The sequence below is a fragment of the Paramormyrops kingsleyae genome, chromosome 19 (genome assembly GCF_048594095.1).
Source record: "Paramormyrops kingsleyae isolate MSU_618 chromosome 19, PKINGS_0.4, whole genome shotgun sequence".
Taxonomy (NCBI): domain Eukaryota; kingdom Metazoa; phylum Chordata; class Actinopteri; order Osteoglossiformes; family Mormyridae; genus Paramormyrops; species Paramormyrops kingsleyae.
The window spans coordinates 30,304,255-30,315,101 of NC_132815.1; positions in this window are offsets into that span (position 1 = coordinate 30,304,255).

Consider the following 10,847-nt stretch of genomic DNA (forward strand, 5'->3'; position numbering starts at 1 on the left):
ATACAGCATATTTTGAACTTTTCTGAGTGCTCTGAGTGCTGATGGCTTTTAATCTTCATGTCTTTCTCTGATCTGAGCATGATTATTTGCATTTTTATAAAGCACCCTGGATTTGTATGTGGTTGCTATGGAGGCAAAAGTTATGTCATCATCCTTCTGCTCTTAGTGTCTCCAGCTCTCTGCTCCCTTGCTGTTGCCACTCATATGGCACTCAGTAATTTGATTAGCAGGGCTAGACATAAGCCGCGGCACCGCGGCCAATGGCCGTCGTGCCTTTCAAAATTGGCCGCACACCTCCTCAAAATTGAAGTACCTTACGGCCAAGATTGGCCTGCCTTTAATGTTTGTCTGGCCGTATGCCCCCTTTTTACCGAAAGTAACGTTCATTACACAAAAGACTTGCGCACGACACGGTCCACTTTACCTCGTCAACAATCGATGCATCTGTACTGAACCCGAACCCAACCTTCGATACGAGAAACGAGGTCGACCCGCACATCTCGTAATTCCCAACTACTGAATGAACCGCAATGAATTCTGGACTAATACGATCATGTGTTCGTCGCATGATTGGCTGGTACGGTATGTATCGTCCAGCCTACTATGGAGCCACAGCAATGACAATGGTGCATCATCGGGGGTTACGTTTTTGATTGGAAAAGCCATCCGACGGTTTCCGAATAACAGATAGGTGTCCTCTTCGGTAATCATCGTGTAGTTGTCGTCTGCTGCTTATGCTGTCACCATGCCTCGCAAAGATCGAGAACGTAAAAGAAAGCAAGCTGAACTCGCGGCTACTGCCGCAAAATATTGCAAATTATCTACTTCGTTCAGGTAAGTGTCAGATGGTGTTGTAAAAAAACATTTGCCGAGGCAGAGCAGATTTGACTCAGAGAAGTACCAAGCACTGCTGGGAGGATATAGGACTGGTAGCGTGCAGTGTGCAAAAAACGAACGTCAAGTCAATCGTCATGTACACTAAAAGAATACGGGTGTTCTGAGCAAACAAATACAAAAATATTGACGGCTCCTTTATTGTTGGATTTTGTTTTTTGAAATAAAGCTATATATATATATATATATATATATATATTCTGTCTCAAATCGAAGGTCGTATTGCGTAGGTTGTCTAAACTTGGTAATTACAGTAATTTTGGCCTTGTGCCCAGGCTTAATGGCCTTGTGCCCTAGAAAAAATATGAATAGCCAAGGCCAAAGTGGCTGTGCCCTCCTAAATCCTTATGTCTAGCCCTGGATTAGGCTGATATTGGAGAACGTTTTGCATTTGGCATAGGGTGAGTAGCCACACCGTCATGTTGCCATTGGAGACGCAACAATAGGCGGGTCATTTATAAACACTGGCTTGCCCCTTAGCTGTGGGAGTCAGCCATTTCAGCACCTTCATTACTTCTGCCGCCATGTGGCACTGTGCCCAGTTTCACACCCTTCTAGAGGCACTAGTGCTGCCCTACAGGGCTGCTAATCTCTCTGCCCATGAGTCAACTGCAGGAAATCATGATCCAAATATAGCCACTTTGTGTAGCTCCATTGTCCACTGTAATGTCCACAGGCTCTGACATGTGGCAGCCTGATGCCATTTGGGTACATGCAAATAGCTGCATTTGCATCCCACCTCATCCTCACAACCAATGGATAATCCTGCTTTCCAAATATGCTGGATAGATAGGTATGGAAATGAAAGAGAAGGGGCTGTCAGAGACCGCACCCCCAGCTAAACAGGGTCCTGAAAGTGGGCTGCTGGTGTAAGGAGTGAGTGGGGGGATCAGATCCCTTCCATTACTGTTTGCTTGCAAAAGTCAGCTGTGAGCAATCAGGCCACCACTTCTTAGTATGAAAAGCCAAGGAAACCCTACAATAAAACCTATGATGAGAAGTAGAATAAAATGTATAAAATAGTAGTAATAGTAGTAATGAGCAACAATTGAGCAGAAAGGAAACACAACAACCATTCTGAGCCTCAAACAGAACCAGAATCAGGTTTATTGGCTATGTATGTTCACTCTCTCTCTCTCTCTCTCTCTCTCACACACACACACAGGGTCAGTGACCCTCAAACATGCAGATGTAGACACAAGACAACGAGCAGACATTCATTCTCTGACCCCACAATTGCTAGTTTAACAACAGAAAGATCAAATGATTCAAAACAATATGCTTCATAGAAATGTGCTTGTCTTACTATTGACAGAAGGTACCGGGGCAAGGGAGTTTCACAGCAGGTGTTGCTGACAGGAATGGGGAGGGCCCCCGGTTAACTTTGCCAACCTGGGGTGGCAGGGTTCTCTGTAAATTGTTGTGGATTTTGCATGATCACCTATTGTCAGAAGGGGCACTTCATAAAATTTACGAGCTGGGGGTGGAGGGAGGGTTGTCCCCCTTGATAAATTTTGCTGTGATGGGCTCCCTCGCCTCCTTCGCTACTGAGAAGATATAAGGCCCCTTATGTAATATATAACATGCTTAATGTTTAAACTTTACTTTTACTTTAGCAGATGCCACAACAACATGCAATTGAGGCAAATAGCACATTAAAAACACAGGTGTGATTTTGAGAAAGTAACTTGGATTAAACAAGTTTAGTCATACTAACACCAGTTACGCTCATGATAGCTATTGTTGTAGATTGTAGAGTGCAACCTTTCTCAAAGGCTGTGATTTCAGTCACATTTGGGGTCCAAAACAGGGTTCATCACCACACAGGCTGTGAGGGTGACAGCACTGCTGCCTTTCTTATCCAGCCAGTCATATGCAGTGGAGGCCTCAATCTGCTTCCTTATCCAGCCAACCATATGCAGAGCAGGCCTCAATTTGCCTCCTTATCCATCCAATCATATGCAGAGCAAGCCTCAATCTGCCTCCTTATCCAACCAATCATATGCAGAGTAGGTCTTAATCTTCCTCCTTATCCATCCAATCATATGCAGAGCAAGCATCAATTTGCCTCCTTATCCAGCCAATCATATGCAGAGTAGGTCTTAATCTTCCTCCTTATCCATCCAATCATATGCAGAGCAAGCATCAATTTGCCTCCTTATCCAGCCAATCATATGCAGAGTAGGCCTCAATCTGCCTCCTTATCTTGCCAATCACATGCAGAGTAGGCCTCAATTTGCCTCCTTATACAGCCAATCATATCCATAGTGGAGGCCTCAGTCTGCTTCCTTTTGTAGCCAGTCATACTCAACGGAAGCATCAATCTGCCTACTTAGGAGGGGGAATACTGGAATCTGGTGAAGGACTTTGTTGAGTGGTGCAATAAAATCCAGCTGCAGCTCAACATTGGGAAGACCAAAGAGATGGTGGTTGGTTTCAGGAGATCAAAAATCCCCCTGTATTGATGGAGAGGATGTGGAAGTGGTGGACACATATAGCTACCTAGAAGTATAACAAGCTGGAGTGGGCTGTGAACACAGAGGCCCTATACAAAATGGGATTGGGCAGCCTCTACTTCCTGAGGAGACTTTGGTCCTTTGGAGTCTGCAGGTTTGCAAGTTATATAGAGCATTGATCAGGGTCACATTTCCAGTGATGCTCATTCAATGAGGCCATCTGCTTTGGTCACATTTGAAGTATATAACGAAGGGCAGATCTTTACTGTGACAATATCTAAATTGATTATTGTGAGGATAATCTGCAGATTGGTTGGCTAAGGGCACTTTTCCACTGCACCAAGTACTGTACTTTTGGTACTTTTCCTTTTCCATTGACTTCTGGGCAAGTTCCAGTACCAAACGTTCCAGTACCAAAAGTACCAAACCAGCTGGGTGTCACGCCCACTCGGGCGGGACCAAGCACATACAGGCGATCAACAGCTGATCGCTCCACTATTTAACACTGGCAGACGTAGCATGCAGTTGTTGCCATTTCCTAATGTGCCATACCAAGCACTTTCTTTGTCTTGTGTCTTCCCCTCTCCTGCCTGCCTGCCCTGCCGACCTGCCCTGTCCTGATCCGCTCCCTCATCGGTCCCATTCCTCCTGTCCCATCGGAATCCCGTCTCGTCCGTCTGTGTAGGACTGACCCCCCCGACTCCCGACCACCACCTGTTACCCGACTACGATTTTGGAACATCCCTTTGGCTCTGTCTGCTCCCGGCTTATTAAATAAACAAGTTTGCTTCCGCATTCCGGGGTCTGCCTCCTCCGATCTAGCCTGTCATTACCGAATACTTCGGCAAAATGAATGGACCCCACGGAGCACCAACTCCCCTCCACGGGCCTCTCGCCCGGTGCCGGTTGCCATGCCGGAAAAATATGATGGCAACCCAGACCACTGCTGGGTCTTTCTCATGCAGTGTGGCCTCTACATCGAGGAGCATCCAGATCGCTTCACCGAGGAAACGGCACGTATCAGGTTCATCATCTCGCTGCTCACGGGCCGAGCCCGCGACTGGGCAACCGCCCTTTGGTCCGATGACAGCCCCCTTCTAGAGTTGGCTCAAGACTTTCAAGCAGCCTTCAAGGAGATTTTCCATCACCCCGCTGTGGGGCGCAGCGTCAGGTAGACCTCCGACAAGGTTCCTGGACCGTAGCGGAATTCTCCCTAGAGATCCGGACCATTACGGCCTGGTTATGCTGGCCAGAGGACTGCATCCGTATATTATACTGTACCAATGTGCCCTTAACCCTGAGATTCAGGACTAACTAATGTCCAGAGGCTCCGCACTGTCCTTCGAGGATTTCATCGGTGTTACGATCCCCTGTCTAGGGTCAGGGACCGCCAGAAAGGTAGAGGAGAGGGAGAGGGGAAGACAAGACAACCAGGGAATAAGGGAACGGGAACAAGGGACACAGGAGGGATCTTTTTTTATGGTTTTTTTATTTTTCACAACACGTTCACAAACAGGAGGTGCAACGAACTTCGGGAGTGACCCACGCCAAAAATAACAATCAAAACAACTAATGAGCACGTCCCAAACTGAGCTAATCCCTAAGTGAAAATAAGTGAACAAAACGACAAAGACTAAACCTGGCTCCCTATCCAAAACACACAGTAAACACCACGGACGCAAAACAAAATGGCAGTCACTCCTTACGCACCAAAAAGACATGTACAGACAACACACAGGCCGAGACACGGTATCCAAAGGGCGAGCAAAAGAATAGTCAGAAGACAGGCGGGAGATCAGAAAACCAGCAAATCAAACAAATCAGAGCAACAGTACCAGAGAGGGAAGAAGCGAAAGTCGTAGTCCAGAAGCCAAAACCAGTCATACACATATAATCAAAACAATAAGCAAACCAATCACAGAAAAACCAAAACGAGCAGAGCTCCTGAGGTGTCTTCCTGTCGGCTTTTCAGCTCCCGGAACCAGGAAGTGACGCGCGACGCATTGGAGGAGCCGTGGGCGGGATCTGGTCAGCAAGGCGGAGCCAAGATGCAGCCGGCGAATGGCGACGAGGGAGGGAGGTCCGGAGAGTCGGCAGGGCTCCTCCTAGAACTTACGGCACGTAACAATCGGGCTGTCCATCATACTGCATAACAGCCTCCGAGAACGCCGTCGCCGGCGTTCCCGTCTGCTAGCACTACCAGGACCCGTTCCTGTCGAGGGTCCCGAACCTATGCAGCTTGGAAGATCCCCTCTCACCCCAACCGAGTGGAGACGCCACACCATCCAGGGGTTGTGCTTGTACTGCGGCAAACCTGGACACACCCTCCACTCTTGTCCTGTTCGTCCCTCTCGCTCTGAACCATCCACCAAGGTAGGCCATTCCATCTTTTTGTGAATCTCGCAGGCACAATCAACATTACTCGTCGAAGTTGCATTCACAGGGGAGTCGCAATCCACACAGGCCCTGATTGATTCCGGAGCTGCGGTCAACTTCATGGATCTGACTTTAGCGCAGAAGTTATGTATACCACTGTAGCCCCTCACCAATCCTATCGTGGTCCTAGAAGTTAGCGGGGAGCCCTTGCCTAAAGGAAGAATCACCCATCAATCGTGCTGTCACCTTGCTGGTTGGTATCCTTCATACCGAAACTCTAACCTTTTTGATTCTTCCTTGCACTAAAGATCCCATCATTCCCCTGTGGCTACAGGACCACGATCCCCGTATCTGCTGGTCATCTGGGGAGCTCGTGGCCTGGTCTCCCCAATGTTATTCTCAGTGTTTTACTGTACCCTGTTGTGCATCTCTAGTAGAAAGCCCAGACCCAGAGGACCTTACCTCCATTCCCGAGGACTATGTGGACTTCCACGACACCTTCCAGTTGCCACCACATAGGGACTGTGAGAATGCGCGATAGACCTCACTGAAGGAGAACCACTCCCGAAAGGAAGGCTCTATCCCTTGTCCGTCACCAAGGAAGCTGCGATGGAGGAATATATCCGTGAAGCCCTGGCACAAGGTATAATTCGACCATCAACATCTCCCACCACCAGGTACCTTCCAGGTTCCAAGAATATCAAGGCAGATGCTCTTTCCTGGCAGTATGATCCGCAAACATCAACCGATCGGGCGACGCCCATTCTAGCTCCATCCTATGGAGTTAATTTTGTGCCAAAAGTATTAATCAAAATTTTGAAAACCGCAAACAAATTATTAAGTATCAGAATGAAAATATGTATTTTAAATATCAAAAAAGTCGAATAAAATCATTTTTTCCTTCTCTAATTTGTTTTGCTTCTGGAATGTTTTTCCTTGCTTTTGAATTAATGCTTTTTTGCTTCTGATTTGTGGCACTGTTTTAATGGGTGGGCGGGCCTGAGCAGCTTACACGTCTATTGGTCAGCTGGAATTTGGAGTGAACACACCTTTAACCATCTGAGCACGCCCACTCCATGACGCTTCAGAATATCGCAACATGGCGGGAAGCTCCGGAGCCAGTTTACAACTTGGAATTGCATCTTTGCAGTTCTGTAATAGTGTACTTTTATCAGGAATTGATGTATGCAACACGTATTTCGTGTTCATAAAATGTCACCAACCCATCCAGTTCAGTAACCTTCGCTATTCCACCAACACGCTGACCAGGGAATTTTCTAGCTAAATGATGAGGGGCTAAGTCAAGTTTACCTGGGGCACCGCGGTTAAGTTAGCTTCATATTTGATATTCAGTTTTCTGGCTTTAATAACATTTAACGGTAGTAAGGTGCGGCATTTTTAATGACAGAATTGTGATGTACAGTACACAGACAACGATGCACACCGATTATTTTTGCGCTTCAAACCATTTCGTGATTTGTGCAAAATCGTGTTAATAGCCAATATAATAGTGTCATAATATAATAATATAATAATGTCAGCTGTAATGGCATGGTGGTTTAGCATTTTTGGCTCATGACGACTGTTGCACACCCCTTTGTTTCCCAGATTGCTTTATGTATGATTTTTAATTAATTTTTGAATGTTCGAAGGTATCCGTATAATGTGCAATGGGACAGTACATGAATGGGTTAATAACTTTAAAACTAGACAAGACAGGCACATCTAGTGAAGTGTGCTTTGATCAGTGGACTACAGGGAACAATGCACACCCCTTGGATTTTCAGACTTTGTCTGTGATAGTTATTAATTATTATATTGCATCCATTTTAAAGTGCAATGGGGCAACACACTAAGGGGTTAACAGCTCTGAAACAAAATGGGACAGCCATGTCCTATGAAGTTAACCTGGGGGACAATGCACAACCCTTGCATTTTCAGAATAACTTTCTCTAAGTTATTAATTAGTATGCTGTATCCATATTACATGCCATTGGGGCAAAGCACTAAACCAGGGGTGCCCAACTCCAGTCCTGGAGGGCCATATCAACCCTGCACATTTTTGGGTTTCCCCTCATTTAACACACCTGATTCAACTCCTTGTGCTAATTACCACACAGCTCTTGAGCTGTATCATTTATGGTGGAACAGGGAAAGAACTAAGCTACACAGGGCACCCCTGCACTTAAGGGTTAATAGCTCTGAAAGAAAATGGGACAGCCATGTCCTATGAAGTGTGCATTGATCAGGGGAACCTGGGGAACAATGCACACCCCTTGGATTTTCAAGATCACTTTCTCTCTAACAGTTATCAGTTATTCCATTGTATCCATACTACATGACATTGCTCCATTTCATACATGTTGACAGTTCATTGATAACACATGTTAATCCATAAATAAGTTGTAAAATGTGTTTTAGGCAGTGCACCGTGGGACAAAGCAAATGCTGAATTGCTTGATTACATGTTTCGTCACATTTAATACATTAGCATTAAGCTTTAATGTATTGCCCCAATGGAATGTAATATGCATACAATGTATTAATTAATAACTGTTAGTTGTTTTGCAGCCACCATCTCCTGGTCCCTGGAGGAGACCCTCCGAACCGCGAACGAACGCACGCTGCCACCTACCGGATGCCCACCTGGAAGATTATATGCATATTATATTATATGCAGTCCTCAGGTGGGTCCATACCTCACAGAGCACCGGACACCCGGGAGTCTCCGCGACGCTCTGGCTGGTGGTGCGACGGTACTGGTGGCCTGGATGGTACGTGGCTTCCTGTCCGGAATGTGCCCAGCTGAAGGCATCGCACTTACTACCTGCTGTGCTCCTTCACCCTCTACCGATCCCGTCACATCCCTGGTCACATCTGGCGATGGATTTTTATCACGGATCTTCCCCTCTCAAAGGGAAACTCCGTCATCCTTACCATGGTAGATCACTTCTCAAAAATGTGTCGGCTGCTTGCTCTCCTGAAGCTCCCGATGGCGATGGAGCTGGCCGAGATTCTCCTTGCCTGGGTTTTCCGATACTACGGTATCCCAGAAGACATAGTGTCTGACTGGGGTCCTCAATTCTCCTTGCAAGTATTTCATGCTTTCTGTTCTAAGCCTAATATCTCTCTGAGCCTGTCCTCCTCCTATTACCCCCAATCCAATGGGTTGGCAGAAAGAACTAACCAGGAAGTGTCCAAGCTGCTGCGGTTATTATGTCGAGACAGATCCACAGAATGGGCCTCCCACCTCTTGTGGGCAGAATACGCCTTGAACACTCATGTGAGGACTGACCCCCCCGGCTCCCGACCACCACCTGTGACCCAACTACGATTTTGGAACATCCCTTTGGCTCTGTCTGCTCCCGGCTTATTAAATAAACAAGTTTGCTTCCGCATTCCGGGGTCTGCCTCCTCCGTTCTAGCCTGTCATTACACTGGGGTACTTTTTTGGTACTTTGGGGTGGGACTTAAAATGCTTTCTTTGTTAATTGGTTATGCAAATACCCTGCCTCTGAAACACAATACAAGTGCTGCCTTTAACACAGTTGCGAACTCAGAAAACAATGATAAACAAAAAAAATTATTGCAATCTAGTCCGAACAACAGATGCAGGATGGCATAACAATTTTTTTTTAAGATTTTATTTAATATACTATATGCATGCTGTCTTTGTAATGTGATTGTGTTGTAATTAATGTTGGGCTATTTATAAAACAAGAAAAGGAGTTCATAAATTTCTCACAAACCCATCTTCGCCTGATTTAAACAGCAAGGATGAAATAATTACAGTCAGATGGCAGCGATCCAGGGTGGCGATGCTCTCCTTATGCAAACAAAAGGTTAATGGGGGGTGTTTGACATCAACAGTGAGACATGGCGGGCAGCTGAAGGTACTTTTAATGTTCCTATAAATACTACCCCCCTCTCCGGTATGTGGGAGGTCACACAATCCCAGCCTCACCCACACATCCAGAGGATGTGCTGCCATAGATCCCCCCAGACCATAACCACCATAACCCTCCCTTTCATATAACCCACTCTAGGTGCAAATACAGTAGCAGCAGCAGAAAGCATTTCAATTTCCTGTCCCCAACCAAACCAGGCAGAAATGCAAATCCTTGTATGGATGTACTGCTGTCATTTACTAGGCATGCAAATACATATGCAGGAAGGGAGGTCTCCAAATTGGGCTGAGGAAGCTTAAACGGTAACGGACATGTAACAAAGAGTTAATGGATAGAAAAGTGCAATGGTGCAAGACGATGGCAGAAATCATACTGGTGTTTGTAATGGAAATGCTGCAGATTCACATGCTGCGGAGGGAGTGCAGTGTGCCCCTGCCAGGCAGGAGGGGGAAATTTAGAGGATAGCTCCCATAGCAGCCTGCTATGCACCTCCATTCTCAGCATTGTCACAGCAATTACACAGAGACACTTCCCATTAAAAGGTGCTAATTACAATTTTTATATGGATTTTTTAGGTTGCTGGTTTGAATCCAGTGAATGCCAGGAGTGATCCTACTTCACTGGGCTCTTGAACAAGGCCTTTAACCTTCAATTGCTACATCCTGGGTATGACGTTAATCTATATCTAGCCCTGCAAGGAGGTCCTCCAATTTGCAGGGATAATTTGGGGGTTGGTGGCAGGATTGGCACTCCAGCTACCAGAAAAAACTCACATTGTTCCATTCAGACTCCATTCCAACACCAACATGCAGGAAAACATCAATCTTATTGCTTTCTGTGGATTCATTTTAATGCTTTTAATTATTCGAGGACTGTAGTCCAGAGGGGAGCTGTGTATGTATTTCAATTGTTTGTGTGCTTAAGTGTATGCTTCTATGTTTTCTCCTGTATAATGACTTCTTTCACACCTGGTCCTAACTGGTTTTTATGGCTCTTCTGGGAATCATCCATCCTCCAAATTTTCAGTATCCATCTAGGATTGTGGTTATCTGCAGCACATACTGAAAGGTATTAAAGCCTGCAATATCCCATAGCAAGCAAAATATTGAAAGCATTAAAAAAAATACTGAAAGCCTAGTTCATATTCTTATTGAGAGTTTGTGGGCGGCTGAGAATCTGAGACCCCCAGGTAAACCAAAACCCTCCCACATAG